Source organism: Alligator mississippiensis, chromosome 3 (genome assembly GCF_030867095.1).
Source record: "Alligator mississippiensis isolate rAllMis1 chromosome 3, rAllMis1, whole genome shotgun sequence".
Classification (NCBI taxonomy): Eukaryota; Metazoa; Chordata; order Crocodylia; family Alligatoridae; genus Alligator; species Alligator mississippiensis.
The window spans coordinates 132,408,832-132,429,920 of NC_081826.1; positions in this window are offsets into that span (position 1 = coordinate 132,408,832).

A 21,089-nucleotide genomic window follows, 5' to 3' on the forward strand; every position below is an offset into this window, starting at 1 on the left:
TGGGATGGACGGCAGAGAAGAGGCTGGGGCTGTGTTGCCATAGCAAGGATCGGGCTCCTCACAGATCCGCCACTGTCCACCTCTGGCACACCAACATCTTACAAGTCAAGCTTGCAAGTGTTTTTGCCACTCTGCCCCAAACTATTTCCAAAATGCCAACCCCTGTTATAGTGACTGAGGGAAGCCACGTCTATTGTGCAATATAGTTTGCAAGAATCAACTCCTCCTCAGCTATTGCTTAATTCACACTGGGACAAAACTCCCATTAAAAACTCTGGGAATTTGACCAGTGGGAAAACATGCATTTGGCCCTAAATCTGTTTGCTGAGCTTTAATGGTGTTTTAGGATCTTCCTGCAAAGGTAGGTGCTATCTGAAATGTGCTGTCCCTGGCTCCCACCTCTAACATATATATCCAATTTTGGGCTCAATAGCAATTGACACCCCCCCCCTCCCCGCTAACTACTTATCCCCTCCCCCATCTTAGGTTACATTTTCTTTACCATCTCTCCTTCCCATCCCCTCCCCTCCTCAGACCATTAAATCTCATGTCTTTGCTTCATCTCTCTCCTTTAAAAGCTAAACTCCTTAGCCATTATCTTAATTGGTTATACTGACCTAATCTTTTGTGAAACTCGGTAACTCAGTATGTATCAGTAATGACTCTCACCTGTACAGAAATTGAGTTAAGTGGTTTGACTAGGCAGCACAAACAAAAAAAGGAAATTATCACATTAGCCCAAGTTGCTTATTGTTCCTTTTTTAAATATGATTTATTAAATTTATTACATTCATAAGCAGCAATACCCAATGTAGCCATGATTGGAGCTTAGTAGAAAGTGGAATTCTGTCCTTTATGGAAAGTTTTGACATTTTGTTTATAAACCAGAAGCATTTTTATTTTCAGAGTTTAAAAAAAAAAAGTTTTTGAGAAAAAACTGAAGTGCACAAGCCCCCCATTATTTGTGAGAATGTTCATGTTGTTAAAAACCTGATTTCTGGCTAAAAACATTTCAGTGGAAAATGTTAACTACAACTATGAAACTATCTGGTGTTAACATACCCATACCACAGATCACAGAAGCACCTATTGCACATCCATAACAATTTTGCCTCCACTGTACCTATGTATACATCTCCACAACTGCAAAGAAGTCAAATCACCTGCAACCTTCAAATCACCACCATTCTTAAAATAAAAAGCTCCTGCCACACAAAAAAACCCCAAAACACCACACACCACAAGAAATATTTCCCTCTTTTCATAAAGATACAATTTTCTCAAAATGATCCCAAAGTTCAAGACTGATGATGTTCTGTCCTGAACAAGTAGTAAGTAAGGTTAGAGATCTTGTACCAACTCCATTGAAAATAGGATGCAGAATCATTTTGGGGAGTTAGGAATCCAGGCTGTCTAATAATATAACATGTTTTGTTTTGTTTTGTTTTTTAACCTCAAGACAGTCAAGATACCTCAGATCTTAAAATATACTTTATTATTTATAGATAAACTGTGTTATATAGTGTTCGAGGTTTTAAAACTGCATCATTTTTCTACCTTCCACTCACACAACTGGACTCATGGTAACTAAGGCAACCCAGCTTTTACAAGCCAAGAGACAGAAAATAATTGAAATAATGTGTACAGAAACATGTGGAGAATAATGTTTTTAAGAAAACCTCAAAATGTTTTGAAAATACTTGCTGTTGTTGTGTAACATGAACACCCCAAAGTGAGTAACTGAAAGCAAGGGATCAAACCCTCTACTGGCATCGCTTTACAGCAGCAGAACATCTGTGCCACAGGTTTGTGCGCCATAGAGTGAACCGTGCAACTGGTTCTTTAGCATCTGATCATTGAAAAGCTCACACAAGGACTACAGCTCTGGAAATGCATGTCCATAAGTCAGCCTGGAAGTGGAATAGGACATGATAGGTATCCCCAGGGATTTGCTGTAGGTGACATATACAAGGTTAAAAGGAATCGTTTGGATTAGAGTGCTTGAGTCTAAACCTCCCCATGATAAAGAAGCAAGAGTACCAAGACAATCCTCTCTCTCATGCAGACAACTGGAGATGCAAGCGAATTATTCCACGCCCCCCAGTAAACCTGCAAACCCCTTTCTAGTTTCTTTGCTTTCCTACTTGGAACCAAGCATGAGCAAGAACTAACTGGGATGCCCATTGCTTTACTTACTAGCTATCATGATGACACCTTGCAAGTGAAGAAGGGCTGCTAACAGAGAAACCAGGCCAAACATTTCAGAGCCTTACACCCACATTTACAGAAAAGAAAGTTCAAGCAGCTTAGCTCTGCCCAGAAACAAATAGGCAACAAGGAATCTAGAAAACAAATACAGGCATGAAGAACCAAGCACTCACTGGTGGCAAGAAAAGAGACAGCCAGTCAGTCAACAGCTGCTACTTATAGAAATGGCTTCTGAAGAACTGCAGCTAGCAGCTGCTTTTGTAGAATTTAAAGGCCCAGCAATGAGCTAGAGAACTTGCTGGGAAAGGGGATATAGAGCCAGAAGAGTAAACGTAGATATATTTTCTCAGAGGTGCACTCTGTGCCATACAAGGCCCTCTTCAAAGTCCTCATGTGGTGGGTCTCAAGTTGTCCTTTCACCGTGTTGCATCCATTTGATTCTCAGCTTACCGTACTGAAGCAAGTTGCATGGCTAGCTGACAACCCTGTTAGCATTTATGGCCTGCTCTAGGCTCCAGAGACCTTCCTCCAGAGTACCACTGCATCTCCTGTATCAGCATCCTCACGCTTAAAAGTGGCATCAGGGACTCCTGAACTAAAGCTTGTTTGATGAGCTTTAGGTCAAATATTCCCACGGCCATTTTTAAGTGCGAGGACACTGATACACAAGACGCAGGAGGCTGCTGGAGCGCGGCAATAGCTACGCTCCAGCAGACTTGATTGAATCTGCTCCAACATGCTGGAATTCCAGCGCGTCGGAGCAGCCTCTGCACTCATGTATAGGTGCCCTTAATGTGCTTCTGATGTGCTGGGTTTTTTTACGTGTACTATAGTGTACATAGATTTATAAAATATTTAAGTCACTAACATTTGCATGGGTGCTGTTTCTGTATCTTTCCGCTTGTAAAGGAAGACACACCCGTGATTCTATGTAGCAAGCTTTTAGGAAAGCCAACTTCAGTGGTAAGGCATAACTGAGTGAAGTTAAAAGTTGTATTATAACCTAAGGCTGAAACCATGATGTTTGTGCTGCATTCTCCTGAACTGCTACTGAATTGAGAATAGAGTACCTACAATGACTGGCTGTAATGCTGTGAACCTTCCTGTAGATAGGCAGGTTAAAAACTCTGCCTTTATACTAGAATAGAAGTCAGCACAAAAGTCAACATTCACATGAATTACAAAATACCTGTGCTTTTTGAAGCTCTCTGAATAACTAACACAATGAAGTTGATTTCTATGCTTCTTTACAATTGTCCAGATTTTTCTTCATCAGTTCCCACTTTTATGGTGCCAAGCTGTTTTTTAAAATAAAGACCGATTCTTCTTTCTAGAAGTTACCCTCACTTGTGTTACCATAAATTTAAACTTAAACTGTAAGGGTATTTTTACACATGCTCCAGGGTGGGGGAGGCACTTTTATTAGAGTAGCTCCGAGAGCCGTTCTAATTAAAGCACCCACACCATCACATGCGTTCAGCATCCCATGCTTCAAAATGGTGGTGGGGGCACTTGAACTAAGGTTCATTTGACAAGCTTTAGTTCAAGCACCCCCATTGCCATTTTGAAGCACGAGAATGCTGAACAGACATGATACAGAAGCTGTTAGGTGCATTAATTAATGTGCAATAATTAGCATGCATCGGAACAGATATCCGGCACATGTTTAGGTGCCCTAAATAACCAAAGTTGCCACATTTCCTTTAATAATCTTGTAACCTCCATAAATTTCCAGAATCTGCAGTGTCTATATTTCTTATGTCAAACATAATTACATAATAATCAGTGATTCCATACCTATACACTTCAGATTTGTCCATTGAAGCACAGGTAACCTTGGGGTAGACATGTCTGGACCTTCTAATCTCAAAAGATGGAGATGACTCTATAGCTAAAGAGAATTTTCCTTATGTGTCAGTAACGAAAGGGCTTACTGTATCTTTATCTGTTGTCCACTATGGAATGACATTATCATAAACACTTGGAGCAGTAAGTCTGTCAGCGGAGACCAAAGACACACCAGCCAGTATGTTGTCACTGGCATTAAAATTCCTCCTGTTTTTCCTGTGCTTGCGATACCTGCTTACACTGACTGATAAAACATGATTCTTCCTCTAAGAAATCTAATTACTGAGAAAGCAGCTTATTGTACATCAGGTTCGTTCTTGTGTTCTGTATAATCTGGATAAACTCTACCGAAGGAATTGCCAAACAAAGCAGTAAAACCCAGTTTATTGCTAAATGAGGAGCTTCGAGCTGAGGTGTATCTGGGTGGCTCTGCACCCAGGGAAGCTATGCAATGCCTGGGGTAGTGCTGTTTATCATGGTACCAATCAACATTAGAGCTATTTTTTCAGAGCTCTCCTCATAAAGGTGGCCCTGAGGTTGCTGCCCTGAGTCACTGCCCTCAGTTACACTACATTGAAGGATGCTTTTGGGGGAGAAAGGGGAGGTTAATGCAGTGGACCACTGGAAGCACTCAATTAGCAGGGAAAGATTATCAACAGCACAGGTATGGGCAGGGAAAGTAGATCACAGAGGGGGTGAAGAAGGGTGCTTCAAAAGGTTTTGTCAGTCCATACAATCATTTTAAAAGTTAAATGCTTACTTGAGCCTTTCATGGTTAGCCCAGTTACTACATATCTGACTACAGCTAAGGAGAAAAAATGTTAACACCCACTACCTTTGCTTCTTTAAGATTTTATTGTATTTTTTTGTATGTTTGTTTCTCTCCATTTTGCAAGACACGTCTTGTGGAATAAGACTGATTGTCCCAGGGACGAAATAAGTATATGTCATTAATCTTTCACATGGATGTGGAGAGTTTGATTTAATGACATGCCGGGTGACACAGCCTTAATGAGGCATAGAGATTTTTCTCCTTTTTCCTCACTATAACATGATATGTTTGCTGCTTCCCCATCTGCAAAGATTCATTGACTTTTGACAAGAGTTTTAGTAGGCTGCCAAAACTTGCCAAGATCAACAGTAGGCATTTGGGGGTAGACATACAGATATATACCTAGAAGGCAGAGTGAATTGGTAACAGGTAAATGGCAATTGTCGGGCTGGGATATAAAGAATGGAAAGGCCAGGGGATGTCTGATGGCCTTGCAAGTGAAGTTTATTTTTAAACAATTCAGAACGCTGTATTATCAAATCCAGCTAATTAAGGGTCAGATCCTTTTCCCATTAATAAAATACCTCTCATTGGTAAAACACCTCAAGATCTGGTCCCCCATGGTTTTCAAACTCTCTTCAATAGCTAATCACCCAACACTTGCTGAACATACCTCACACAAGGTCCAAAGTCTGCAACTGGCTCACTCCTGGTTCCAAGCATATTCAACCTCAGCTCTGCTTAGCTCCTCAAGTGTTGGTTCAGTTTTATCTCTACACCAATATACTTTACACACCAGGGGGACCTTGTACACATTACAAGTCCTAAAGAGGACTACTGTTTTTTTTTGCCTTTGCTTAGCAATTTCTTCTGCTCTGCCTCTGAACAGGAGATTCAGCAGTAATACTGGAATACAAGAGGAAGGGCAAATGAATCTTCCTTTGCCAAGCAAGTGGTCTCTCCATGAATTCTGAAGTCGTGAAGAAAAGATAAAGAAGCAATACTACGATAAACCCCTTCTCCAATGTATTGTGTCTTCTGGTGAACCCAGATGGTCATCAGGTCCATGGGAACTGATGGGAAATATGGAACGTTACCATTTTACATTACAGTCAGGAAAAACAGCAACTGCCACAAAGTAGGAAATGCATGCATGTGTTCACAGCTTTCTTATCTCTTATACAGTATATATGAGGATGTTTCTGTGCTTGTTTGAGCTTTTAACTGGTCAATAAATTACCCCATGAACTTACAGTGGTACTGACAAACCCATCTTTTAATGCTCTGTGAAAGTGGGCACTATTTAGCCAGTACTTGTTTGGATTGCCCAAAGTTTTCATAAAGCCCAAATGAAAAAATAATAGAGTGGAATAAATTTAACTGCCACGACTTCTAAACTAGAATGATAACAATCCCCACTAATGAGGCTAGCAATTAAGAACGCCTGCTCAGAAAGTTTGATGTGAAGCTAACTAACAACTTTCTAACCAGAACCATTCTGTAATATAAACGTGCATAAAATTTCCCCACCATTTTAAGAAGAATTCTGAACTCATTTTTTTTCTTTCTTTCTCTTTTCTTTGGTTTCAAGGTAATACTGAAGCAAACGTAACCTAATTATACCAACGGCAAGATTGCTTGGAGAAAAAGTTTATGTTAATTTAAAACACTGTTTAAGATAAAGCTGCTTGCCACATAATTCTATTACATTCACATATTTACTAATCTTGCTTTATACATTTGATTTCTGTTTCATAGTTTCAAAATCTTATTAACATCTAGAGCACCAGAGATGTACTTTGTAAATCCAAATAAAGAAACAAACCTGAAGTGAAACTGTAATTTAACCACCAGTATGTCTTTGCAATGTTAGTGATGCATTTAAATGACAATGTTAAATCAGTTGCCCGTACCTTAGTGTGCGACTCTTATTTAATTGCCAAACCAATATCTCAGCACTATTGTACATTCATTCCACTAGGGTGCTGTTTTCATCTTTTTAGTGCTGCTGTAGTTTAGTAAAACATAAAAAGGAAACACATATGGATTGCTAGCTGTCTGTGAGTAATAAAAAATAATTTCTATCCACAAGTTTTATCTTTTCACATGTTAAACACCTGCTAAAATTTTAGCTCAGGCTATTACCTTGCTAGAACTAGACTGCAAACCACATTAGCTCACTTTAAAGTCTAGCAAGGGGTGCATGTAAGAGGGCACCTCCTCCTCCTCTGTTGAAATGAGGAGAGAATGGTAGGGAGATTTAGGTGGAGAAAGTTGATCAGCTGAACAAATGAAGGGAGAGGCAGGAAGAAAGGAATGTGGAGCAAATTAAGAAAAGGAAGAGGAGATAGTGCCAGAATCTATACTATATACTTATATTTTTAATGGCCAGCCCCTCAAACTCACCCTGGTCTCTGACAGCCTAGCCTTGTTCTTTGTCTCATGCATCATTCTTCATGGCAGATCAAAACCTCACCTGTAGTTGTAAACCAGATTGTCTTCAGATTATTGCATTAGTGGCTACTCTGCAAAGCTACAAAAGGTTGGGGACAATTCTATAAACTCTAAACCATGCACTGAGACTTAGAAGAAAAGTAGAGCATTTTCTATTATACTTTACATGGCTTAGAGAATAGGAGGGGATTAAATGTGAGCAGGGTGGTCTGCATTTGCAAAGTTTAAGATGACATCTGAAAAATCTGTCCCCAAAATTCAGAATGGTTAGATCCTGGGCTTTGGTTCAGGTCTTTCTGCCTTATGCAATCATAGTTATATAAGAAAAAAAAGATAAATCAGATTTAGCTGTGGTAAACAGACATTGATTTCTATTCCTTTGATTTTAATACAGTGATCCTGACTTAACCCAAAGAAGCATCTAGCCACATATGTATTTTTTCACACAAACTTTTAAAGCAGTACAGCCAAGATTAGGTTTCTTTTCTAGTCTCTCTCTCTCCCTTTCTTTTTTTATTTTGAGTAGGCATGCAAAGCTAGTCTGAACTGTTTATTTATAGCTGTAGATTTTCATGGCTGTATAAATTAGAAGTTATTACTGAATGAGACGCCCGCCCACTCACACAGCACAGCTGTACATGAATCCTTTCACACTGTTTGACTGTATACAGTATAGTATGGGGAGAAAATGACATGCTCTCAGTCAAATAATGGGACTGCTGCTTAACCTGCAGGCAAAAAACCAGCAATTAATTTTTTCCTCAGCACAATGTGCAGTGTACGACAGGTACAATTATCTAATATTATTTAGCCTTGCTAGTCTGTGTGGTACAGAGAGAAAATAGAGGTTTAAATGCACTACTGGAGAAAAAAAAATAACTATCCTTGGACTTCTTATTGTAAAGACTAAACCATGTTTTGTAACGTCAAACTGGTCATTATTTCAAGCAGGAAGGAAAGATGCACTCCATAGTCCCTCCCCAAATTTGACTGTGCTAGAATAAAAGGCTGAAAAGAAGTATTAGGAATGAGTTTCCTGAAAATGGTTCATCTTATCACACAGATTTATAACAGTTTGGATCTAAGAAGGACTCATGAACAAGTGCACTTTCAACCCAAGTTTTTTCCTAAGGAATCTCTTGATTTAGCTGCAATGCCTATGTTTGCCCCCCCACAATGGAGTTACAGAACCAGACTCTGAACCTCAGCTACATCTGCATAGGCCCAGTTAACAGTTTTTCCATTCCCTTGCTTGAACTTACTCATGATTTACATTGGTATATATGAGAAAAGGATCTGGCCCTCAGGCAGAGTATATAAGTACTCTGTTGAAGAGTCTGCCAAAATAGTCCCTCGAGGCTGAAGGAATTTGAGACCATAAATTTACTTGGAAGATTTACCGCTTTGGGTTTGATTATCATCAGGGACCCAGGTTTTCCTTTTCCATCGGAAAATGGAAAAACATGAAAATTTTCCCTTTTACTTGAGAAAAACATGAATTTTTCATCTTAATGGAGAAACATGCGGATTTTCCATGTTTGCAAAGAGCACTCTGCAGGCTGGCACAGTTCCAGCCTACAAGGGGCTGGGGGGGAGCAGGAGAAGGGCAGTCAGGCAAGGAGTGCCATGTGCATGTGCACGCTTACACATGCACATGGCCACCAGGTAGTCTGGTAAGCAGCTCCCACAAGTAATTCTGGCAGTGGAGGAGAGGGGAATTGAGGCCCCCATAGGGAGGGAGAGAAGAAGGGATGGAGGGAGGGAATTGGGCAGGGCTGGGAATGCTGCCTAGCTGGGCCAGCATGTGGGGCTTGGAGCCTGGGGCCAGAATGTGCAGCTGCAGGGCCATGGCAGGGAGTGGGATGGAGCTGTGGGCAGCTCATCTTGGGGGTGGAGAGGTGGGGCTGATTCCCTGCTGCTGCATGCACTCCTGGGGAAGGGAAGGAGGGGCATGTGCCCCCCAGATTTGTGTGCAGTCAGGGTAGGGGTGGGCTGCCCACTGTGGGCTCAGGCTCCCTGCCCTGCTGCCTTCCACCCAGGGCATGGTAGGGCAGCGTGGGGCTGGGTGAGGAAGCTCTTTGTCACTGGAAGTCCTGTGCCACCATGGCTAAGTGCCCCCTGTCTGCCCAGCTGCAGCAGGGGCAGTGGCATGGAGTTATGCCCCTTGTTGCTGCCAGGTGGGTAGGGGGCGCCTCACCATGGTGGTGAGGAGCTCCCAGCAGTGGCCTCAAGCTTCCCCACCCAGCCCCACTCTGCCCTGCCATGCTGGGTCCTGCCTGCTGGGCCCCACAGGCCCTGGGGGTGGAGGGAGGGCAGCAGAGTGGGGAGCTCAAGCCCACAGGAGGCAGCCCAAACCCTCCTCTTGACGGGCTCCATACTGGCCGTGCCACCCATGGGAGAGCAGGAGCCAGGCTTCACGCTCCACTCCACCACAGCAGCCCCCGTCTCTCACAGCTGGGGGGCCACAGGGCTGCAGACCTGGGTCCCTGGCCTGTAGCCCTGGCAGTTGGCGTTCCTCTTCGGCAGAGCAGGAGGAGTTGAGAGGCTGTGGGGGGGGGAGTGAGGGGCACCAGCAGGGTTGTAGGGCTGAGGGTGGCAAGTGAGGGGTCTGGACCTGTGTCCTGCTAAGTGAAGGGGGCAGGGGGAGCTCTGCTTTTTCCATGATAAAAATCTCAAAATCAAATAGCAAAATTTATAAGTACTGAGAATTCATTTTATTATAGTGATTGATGCACTGGTAGGCTTTCAAATAGCTTTAAAAGGAGTGCAGGTGTGCCTGGGGCACCAGGAGGATCATCAGCAGGAAACAGTGGCTTGGGCACCCCTCAGCCTGCACAAACAGCTCATTGCATACTGCCCAAAGCACATGCAGCAGCAGCATGCTGAAGGCAAAGGGGCAGCACAGCCAGGGCTGACTCAGGGCGTCTCCCCAGAGAGTCCCCCAGTGGGGAAGGCAGGGGTGCAGCCAGATCCTTGCTCCCATCCTTGTCTGGGAGCCCCACGTGCCCTGAGCCCGGGCACCATGGTCTAGGCATCAGCACTGCAAAGCAGTTGGCCTGCACAGAGAGGGAGGCGGGGGAGCAGGATCTGGAGCTGCAGCAGCAGGTGCTGCCAGAAGCCTGGCCTGTTCTGCCCTGGGAATGGGGTAGGGAAGGCAGGCTGCCTATGGCCAGCACCTGTGACCCACCAGCCCCAGGGGAGTGGTTGGGGGGGGGCTCGGCCAGTGGCCACCTGGGCCTGGGCCTGCCCAGCCTGACTTACCATGGGCCCTGGGCATGCGTGCATGGCCAGCCCCCGCCCCAGGTCTGTCGCCACCTGCCTGGGCCCAGCCCCACTGTTTGCCCCGGCTCCATGGGGGTGCGGAGCTGGATGTGTCTGGAGTAGCACCAGAACTGGATGCTGGCCCTGGACTTTGGCAGCCAGTGGGGGAACTCACTGCCCCAGAGGAGCACCAGCCACCATCACTCCTGGGTGAACCCCCTCCCCCCACCTGCTGTGGTCGCTGTGGCCCCTGGACCTGTAGGGGAATGGCAAGGGGATGGGGTGCTGGCCACCTATCCCCAAGCTCTGCCTCCTAGGTGCCATCCCACGGCACCCCATTCCAGGACACAAAAACAGAGCAACTTGTAAATAGTTTTGAAACTGGAAAGAGTATTTTTTATTGTTGGTGGATGAGGAAGATGGTGGAGGAGCCCTGTTTGTTGGGGAGGGAGCGGGGAGGGGGCTTTCTTGAAGGGGGAGGGGGCAGTGATAGGGGGCATGAACTGTGAGGGGAATAAAAATTTTTTGTTCAGACATGTGCCTGGGGGTCAGCAGGGGGTATGTGAGCAGGTGGTCCATGAGAGTCTCCCGCACCTGGTGCCCTGGACTCTGCTGGGAGGTGCGCACCTCACCTGGAGCCTTGCCGGGGCGGGGGACCACTGCTGCCACCGCAGCTTATGTGCCGACTGCCAGGCTGCCTCTGCTTGCCATGCTGCCTCTGCCCATGCCTTGCAGAACAGTTTTCCCTGGGCCTTGCAGATATTGTGCACTATGCAGGCTGCGACAATTACCCAGGGGAGGTTGTTCTTGGCCACTTTGAGGTGGGCAGCAAGGGAGCACCAGCGGCCCTTAAAGAGCTGAAGTTGCACTGGATGAGGGTGTGAGTCCAGCCCAGGCACTGATTAAAGTGGGTCTGGTGGGGGTCCAGGTGACTGGCATAGGGCCTCATCAGCCAGGGCAGGAGTCGATATTCAGGGTCCCTGATGAGCAAGGGTGGGATGGCCACAGCACCCAGCTGCAGGTCCTCCACTCCCAGCACAAAGTGCCCACTCTCCACCAGCATGGCCAGTCCAGAGTTTCTGAACTTTCAGGCATCAGTCACGGTGCCCGCCCAGCTGGTACTCACATGTGTGAAGGTCCCCTGGTGGTCCACGACCACATGCAGCACCACAGCGTGGAACCCCCTGCAGCTATAATAGGGCCAGTCCCTGTGGGGTGGGCAGGTCACCAGGATGTGGGTGCCATCCAAGGCTCCAATACACTGGGGGCACCCCAGGGCACTTAACTCCACCACCACCACCTAGAGACTTCAGACACAGAGGATGGTGTCTGCCAACACATCTTGGAGAGTGCCGCACACCTCCAGGGTGGCGTCTCTGGTGGTGGCTTTGCCCATGCTGAACAAGTGCTTCACATACCACAGGCTGGTGGGTGTGGCCATCTTGAGCAGCGCCAGGGCCGGGAAGGTGTCAGTGGGATGGGCCAGGCACTGGACAGTGTCCTGGTGCTCCCGGTGGGGCCAGAGCTAGTGGAGCAGGTCCATGAAGGTGGCCCAGATCATCCTAAAGGCATCCACCCACTGCTTATCATCCCAAGTGTGCTGCACCAGGTGGTGTCCAGAGGTGGCAGGGCTGGAGGCGCAGGAGGGCGGCGGCGGTCCCAGCCATGACATCCTGCAGCCCCTTGTCAGCATCATTGGTGGCAGCAGCTGGGTGGCAGTGGGGGCCCTGGGAGGGCGTGTAGTGGGTGGGCAGGCAGTCGCAGTGTGTGGGGGAGCTGCGTGGGGTGAGACATCCAGGGGCCAGCCATTGGTCAGTACAATGGGCCAGCAGGGTGACCAAGTTGCCTAACAGGATCAGGGGACCCTGTTCCTTACTGCCAGGGCCAGAGGCTGGGGTAGCCATAGCGCAGGGATGCAGATGGGATACAAACATAGCTGCCATGTGCTCCCACTGCATGTGTCACACTGCTCCTCTGTGCACAGAAACTGGCTGCCTGGAGAGCACATAGCGGGGCTGGGTTTTAAAGATGGCTGCCAAGTGCTGGCAGGTGGGGCTGGCTTCAAACATGACTGCTAGGTTCTAGCAACTGCGGCTAAAGGCCGGAGCTCCTACTCAGTGGCCACGGGCACCTAGCAGGGCTGGAGGGACCCAGCAGCAAGTTTTCTGCCAGGTCACTTCATGTGAAGACGCTTAGCCAAAATCACTTACTGAGCAGTAGCTTACTGCGCAGTATATTTTGTCGTGACTAAGTGCACGTGTATGCGTGCCCACTGATACTTAGAACCTGACTCTGCCACTTCTTCCATTTGGGTCAACACCTCCCTTCTGTACACTGCGTCACTAAAGTCAGTGGACAGCAATGCTGGTAATGGGATCGAGTGAGGTGGAACAACTCACAGACAGGGCCTTCATTACTATGGAACAGTTGTTGATAACATAGCTTTAGTATGCATGGGAAGTGCTGCATGTATTACAACTTAATTCACAAAAGATCAGATTTGTGATGCATGCATGCCTAGGTAAAACACCCTGAGTGAATGCTAATTGCCTTATTAATACACACAACAACGACATGAAAGCCCATGCTGAAAACAGGGCATGCAGAACCACATGCAAGAGGTGGATAATGGAATGAGATGCCTTTGAAAATTTAGTCTTTGTTTATGCATAAATCTAAAACCATAATATTAGTTATACCATGATTTACATAAATAGATGCTAAATGTAGGATAATTCCCCGTCTTCCCTTTTCTGCCATAAGAACACCTATAGTAAGCTAAAAAGCAAGGTTTATTCAGTAATATCTTTAATGGACCAACTATCTAGCTGGGAGAGATGTTAGACAAGCTTACTTTAAACTAAATCAGATATGCCTCAGTTTTATATATAAACCATCTTTGAAATGCAGTAAACTAAAAAAATGGATATAAACTTTACAGCCCATACATTCATTCCCCCCCCCCCCTTTATATATATGTTTTAATTTGATCATTGGGAAATTGGATGGTGACCTCTGGTGTCCATGGCAAGCTTTACATTTCCAAAGATAATACTTAAAGACTTGCAGTCACATAGATAAAGAGTTTGTTTTATATTCCTAAAGTTTGAGATCAAGTCCTCTTGGTTTTACTGCATTTTTATTTATTATGTGTGATGCATTAGCATCTAAGGGCCACAGTCTGAATTGGATCTGTATTGTGGTAGACTCCTTGCACATATATTATAGTATTACATACTTTATCATCACGGGCTCTGGTTTTCTGTTAAAAAATGGCAAATTCTCTGATAAAAATCACAAATTCTCTGATTATAAAAACCAAAATCAATGATTAAAATAAAATGCCACTATATATATATAGGGATCAATTGAACACAACGTTTTATTGACATATTTACAATTTTAAGCAATTTGGAAGCCTAGCAGTGAGTCGATCGCTATAATACAATACATTTTCAGTACCTATAAATTTCCTACTTGATTTTGGGTTTTTTATTATGGAAAAGTCAGAGCTCCACCTGCCCCCTTCGCTTACCAGGAGACAGGTCCAGACCCCTCACTCCCAAGCCACAGCCCCTCCTCAGCCCTGCTGGTGCCACTCACTCCCCACCCATAGCCTCACCACACCTCCCCAGCACAGGCTGGAGGGGGCCTCCAGCTGCCAGGGTTACAGGGGCAGGTACCCAGATCCACAGCCCTTGCCCCCTCAGCAATGCGCAAGCCCTGGCTGCCGCCTGCTGAAGGTGTTGCCTGCTGTGGCAGAGTGGAGCGTGGAGCCCAGCTCCCCCTCCCTCATGGTTGGCATGGCTGGAGTGGAGCCCATCAGGGGTAGGGGGTGGGATCAGGCTGCCTGCTGTGGGCTCAGGCTCCCTTCCCCACCCTGCCTTACCTCCAGGGCCTCCACAGCCCAGTGGGTGGCACCTGGCCCAGCAGAGCAGAGTGGGGCTGGGCAGGGAAGCTCACTGCTGCTGCTGGGAGTTCTGTGCTGCCATGGCAAGGCACCCCTTGCCAACCCTCCAGCAATGAGGGGCACAACTCCATGCTGCTGTCCCTACTGCTGCCAGGTGGGCAGCTGATCAGGGTGGTGCAGGGCTTGCAGTGACAAGGAGCTTCCCTACCCAGCTCTGCTCTGCTCTGCTCTGCTCTGCCATGCTGGGTCCCACCAGCTGGGCCACAGAGACCCTAGGGGGGAGAGGGGGAGGCAGCAGGGCAGGGAGCCCAAGACCATAGTGGGTAGTCTGCTCCTGCCCTGAGCACAGATCTGGGGGGCATGTGCCCCCTCCCCCCCAGTGGGAGTGCACGCAGCAGTGGGGAGCCAGCCTCACCCCTCCATCCCCTGGACGAGCTGCCCGCGGCTCCATCCTTCTCCCCACTGGAGCCCTTCAGCCGTGCATTCTAGCCCCAGAACCCAAGTCCCATGCACTGCTCCATCTGGACAGCAGCCCCAGCCCTGTACAACTCACTCCTTCCCTCCCTCCCTCCTTCTGGGGGCCCCAATCCCCTCCTCCCTCCCTCCCCAACTTAATTGTGGAAGCTGCTCTTCAGGGTGCTTGGCAGCCATGTGAATGTGTAAGCATGCCCATGCACATGGAGCCCCCTTACAGACTGGAACTGACTGCCCTTCTCCCGCTCTCCCCAGCCCCTTGCAGACTGGAACTCTGCCAGCCTGCAGAGCGCTCTTTGCAAAAGTAGAAAATCTGCGTGTTTCTTGGTTAAAGGGAAAATGCACTCTCCCCCTCCATTTTTCCTTGGGAAATGGACAACCTGAATCCCTGTTTATCATTAAATCCATTTGCCAACTATATTGGAAACAGTTGTTTTCCTAGAAGAAAGATAGCGTGCAGTATTAACTCCAACTTCGCAAATAATTTCAAATGTATAATATCATCTCAAGTTAAGCCTTTGAGCTTTACATCATTCTTATTTTTTAGCTAAGTATTAATTTACTGATGCAGGTTCTCAATACGTGTCTTTCTGACTGAACAGAAGAATGGGGAATCCAAAAAAAGGCTTAAGGAGTGTTGAAAAAAGACTCTGTAGGCTGGGATAAATTAATAACTTTTTTTAATGTTTCTACCTTACCAGCATATATTTCTAAAATTGTTTTTCCATGAAAGACCCTAAGAATGAAGGCAGCGAGGAGTAGATATTTCTTTCTAATGCCTTTGCTTTCACTTCATCCTAGTTCACCTATTCTCTCCAGAGGGCAGTAGTTATATATGTTAGTCTAAAGTCAGGCAAAAAGCAGGGCAGGGAGCACCTCAGTGCATTTATACACATGCTCCAGGAGGTGGGTGAGGGGGCACATTTTAATTATAACACGCTCTTGCAGCCTCTCCAATTAAAGCACCCGGAGTGTCATGTGTATCAGCGTCCCCGCACTGGAAAATGGCAGCAGGGGCACTTTAACTAAAGCTCATTCGACAAGCTTTAGTTAAAGTGCCCTCACCACCATTTTTCAGTGAGGGGACACTGATACACATGACACTGGAGTCTGCTGGAGCGTGGTAATTACCACACTGTAGCACACTTGATGATTCCAGTCTGCCCTGACACATTGTAATTACAGCGCGTTACAGCAGCCTCCATGTACATGTATAGGCACCCCTAGAGACTAATTCATTCGGAACCATATATTTACATAAGCAACAGCTTCTGACAAAGTAGGCTGTCACCTAAAAAAGCTTATGCATTTCTGAATTACTTAGTCAACAAGGTGCCACCCTGCCCTGCCTTCCTCCTATTATCTCTAGAGAAGTTAAATGAAATAAAATACTCTCAAGGCATTTTACAAATATTAAATCCTAGTTTCCTTTGGGTGGAAAATTTCACTCACTTCCTGACATCCTATGAAAAGCAATGCAGTCTCCACATAAGACAACACTATGTTTTTGTGCACCTTAGACAAACATAATGACTTGTGCTAGCTTTGTAGAGTGATCTGTTTTTACTGTCAACTAAGGAGAGGCTCTAAAAGGACAAGGAAACCACCACATTTGGGGGCCTATGTACTAGGGCTATGCAAAGCTTCACTGGCTGTTTCGTTTCAATGCTGTTTCAACTTGTTTCGAACTCGAAAAAGCTCTTCCCGCCACCGGGCTGTTCCCCAGGACTGTGAGCAGCTAGGAACTGAGCCCCGCTGAGGGAAGCGCCTCCCACCAGTGGGCTCAGTTCCCAGCAGCTCTCAGTACTGAGGAACTCAGCCGGGCTCAAGGAAGCACCTCCTTCAGCCGGGCTGAGTTTCCAGCCCCTCGCAGCACTTCCCCCAGCCGGGTTCAGTTCCCCAGCGCTGGGTCCCAGGCAGCAGAAGCAGCAACCCGTGATCCAGCAGGCAGATTGGGAGCCACCCACACCCCTGAAAGGGCTGCAGGGGCTCTGCCAGACTCCTCCTAGGGGTGCATGCCCCTGATCTGCCTGCCGGATCACAAGACGCTACTCCTGCTCCCCGGCTCCTGCTTGTCAGCAGCCTGAAGTGCATTTCCTAGAAACCCCTGGACTGATCTCCTTGAAACTTGGCAGGCTTCGTGCCTTCAGAAGGGGCTACCATCCCTGCAAGTTTCAACAGAATCAGGCAAAAAATGACAAAGTTATAGGCTGTTTCATGCTTCACCATTATAGCCTATGGGCGAAACATCGAAACAGCAAAACCGTTTCAATGAAACGGAAAGAAACAGTGCTTTCAAAATGAAACAAACTTGAAACGAAACACTGTTCTGTCAAAACGGATGTCGAAGCAGAATGCTGCTGTTTTGCACAGCCCTACTATGTACCTTAGTGAAATAAGCCACCTGCTTTTTGCTGTGAAATGCTAATTTTGTTATGCAATAGTAAATGACAGTGTCATGTCTGCAACCACCTAGAGATTATGCAATAGCCAAAAAACAAACTTTTGACATGCCTGTTACTGTGGCGATTTGAAGCTCTATGTGCAATAACATAACTAGAGCATGGTGAGCCAGGCACTAGCTCTTGCTCTGTTTTAGCTGAGCCCCATTCTGTGGAGTCTGCACCATGGCTGCAGCATCTGGGGTCTTGGAGCCTCTAGAGTCAGGTAAGATACAGTGCTGCTCACCCCTTGCTTTCTAGCATCTCTGCCTAGGGTGTAAACATTGCTAGTTATTTCTCTGTTCATTTGATACAAAACACCACAGCCCCATCCCCACACAGCTTGAACTAACATCCCATATGCTGGGGCAGCGGTTCTCAACTTTTGTAAATTCAGGGCGCCCCTCTATCATTTTTCTGAATTTAGCAGTGTGCCAGTTATGAACGACAGTAGAAATTTCAAAATATTCTGAAGCCTGCACATTTAAAAAAAAAGGAAGAAAAATCTTGAAATACTTAAAACAATTCTGTTCAGAAATTTTTAGGGCAGGATTTCACCTGGGAGCCCACTGAGGTCCCCAGCTCCTGATCTGGTCTTTGGTCCCATGGCATTCAGTCTCCTGGTTTCATGGCAGGGAGTCTTGGAGTACTGAAAGCCTTCAGAGCTCAACTCCCAGGATAAAGCAGTCCAGGAAGGGAAGAAGCCCACCTATGCAGGGTTATGGCTCAGATTAGCTACTGTCCCAGAGTGGCTGTTTTTCTGGTCTGCGCACACATGCTCTCTCTCTCTCACTCTCTCTCTTCTAATGCTAGGAGCCAACTACTGTTACCAAAACAGTTTTGAAGCCTAGCTCCTGCTCTTTTGCTCTTGTTCCATAGAAATCAAGGGAGACTTTTCCCTTCTCTGTAAGCAGAAGCAGACCTTGAATCTAGGAGCACTTTGAGCCTGACTTTGATGTCATGAAGTCCCATCTGTCCTTTTGAGTTATTGCCATATGAGATGCAAATTGGCAGGAAACATTTGGCTACTCGAATTCCATTATTTGAAAGAAGAACTTTCATTCTGAAGGTTAAAGAAACACTTCCTAAACATTAGGTTTTGTGGCAAGGCAACTAAATATAGAAGTGGAATCAGGCGGTCCAAGAGAAACCACAGCACCATCTGCTGGTTACCTTCTTGTATTGTCTTACCTGAGATTCTCAGTCTCAACAATTTGCTTTTGTGAAGCAGCTCCAAGAATCACGATGGTCGTCTCATGGAAGCATTATCATACTAGCAAACAGAAATATGGAGTGATGTCCTAGTTTGAGCTCGTGGAAGCTATAATTTTTGTGTTTGGTAGTTATGGAATTAAACACAGCATCAGGATCCAATTATGCAAGGTGCTAAATTTAATGCCTGATTTTCTCTGAGTCCTGATTGCCTTTTCCTGTAGACCAATACGGCTACAGCCTGGATACCTGACACACGGAAGTTACTGAATTTTAGCCAGTTTTTTAAAATGAAATCTTTATATTTTCCTAAGCAGGAAGCAACTGTGACCACCTGAAACCCGAGATCCTGTCCCTGCCTTTGTTTCAAGGTAATCTGAATCATCACAGATCCTCACAGGAGGTGAGAGGCTCCATACCAGCTATGAACTGACTGCCCAGAGAAGTTTTCCATCTATTGAATCCTCTGTGAAATCCTATGAAATATGAACTTTCATTTCTACCCAGGAGAAATTTTACAATCTATTCTCCAATGCCTGATGAAGGGTGTTTGTGCCCGAAACCTTGCAATTAAAGAATTTTTTTTTGCAAAAACCTTGTTGGTCTAATAAAAGATATCATCTCTACTATGAGTTCTGATTTCCTTTTCCTCTAGACTAGTATGGCTTCAACCTGGATACCTGACTTTATCTGAGCATCCTCAGCCCTCAGTGAAGTCAATTACAGAGCAGGATGCATGGACCCTGCTGGCAGACCCTCACAGCATCTGGCCCATAGCAGTTTGTAATTTGCTCTCTTAGCTGCAATTCGAAACCAACACAGGCCCAAAAGGGAACATGTTCAGTCTCATGGTGTCAGCTCAAGAGATCAATGATGTTCCTCCTTTTTATGTCAAAGTCATCTGGAGAGTAGATAAGAAGTTTGCATTTTATTAAAACATGTAACAAAATGATATAGAACACAAAAGAGCACAAAGTTAACAGCGTAGGTTATTTTTGTCCATGTTTTCAGACATTTGTAAAGAGATGCTGCCAAATAGTTTAGACTATATATCAGACCTACCACAAAATGAATCACAGCCTTTTGAGAACATACTCCGGACTCTAAACAGCTACATATCTAAAGCAAACTCTTTGTTGTCAGTGAGCATGCAAAAGTTATTGTCTGCATAGTATCTAAGTCAGGGGTTCTCAACCTTTTTAGACTCAAAGCACCCCTCATTAGACTCATAGCACCCCTCATTTGGCTCAAGGCACTACTCAGAAAATGCCAGCTCTTAGTTTTCACTTGTGTTTTTGGTTAGGGAGAGAAATTATACATAAACCGGTATAAGTGATCAGAAACCGGTTCAAATCTGTAACCCAACAAAAGTTCAGTTCATATAAACTGCTTTCAAAATGGCCAAAACTGGTTTAAGGTAAACCTGGATGGATGTAGTATCAGACTTTATTGATTTATGTTAAATCAGTTTATTAAACTTCTGTCCCTCTGGATTCAAGCTAACTCACAGCCCTCCAGCATCCCAGGATACTTTGCACCTCCCTCACAACCCCCCCCCACCCCTTGAAGGTTAGGCATGCTAGCCTTGCCCAAGCTGTCTGTTCCAGCTGAGTAGGGAGATGTGCTCTAGTGCCCCTGGCTTCTGACCTGGCGCACAACAGGCACATAGCTGCATTTCGGGAATCAAAAGTAAGTGTCTGTTCACTTGCTTATCAGTTCAACCTACACAGCTTAGATTAACCTGCAAAGATTGAATCAATTCAGCCTCAGGCTTTGACTGTCTATATTTAGTCCTAGACTACAGAAAGATAAGAGACTAATTCTTCTGTTTTAGAGAAGCCTACAACAGGTCAGAACAGTTTTAACACTGGACTCCTTTTTAAAATCTCTGGGTTTATCTTGTAAATCATGTTTGCACACACAAAAGTGATAGCACAGTGTTGCACTCTAAGGCACTCTTGAAAGGATCTCAAGGCATCCCAGGGTACCACGGCATCCTAGTTAAGGATCACTGATCTAGCCCAAAACAATGCTGTGTGCAACTGTATTCCCACAGCTGTCTACAACAGTACTTAAAAACCATGGTTGCCAGATCTATGTTTTTTACAGAGGTTGCTAATAAGCAAGTAAACCCACCAGAAAGGAGGGCAATTTTAAACAGTAGTTAGAAACACTGAGAGTAGAGCGGGAAAGAGAGAGAAAAAAGGCAGTGAGGCAAGAAAGAAAAAAAATATAACAAACCCATAGGAACAAAGCGTTTATATTAAAGATAATGTGTCCAAATTAATGACACTGCGTTGCTTACAAGGCAAGCAAACTCACTCTCCAATACTTGACTGCAGCCGCACTGCTGGTACTTTGGGGCTGTGGGCACCTGAAGGCACCTGTTGTTCACATGAACATGAAAACATGCTTGAGAACATCCTCTGTCACTTTATGGAGGAAAGGAACTGCAAAGGGAGTATATACATGGAGAGAGAAAGTCATTTGCTTTTTTAGCTGTATACAT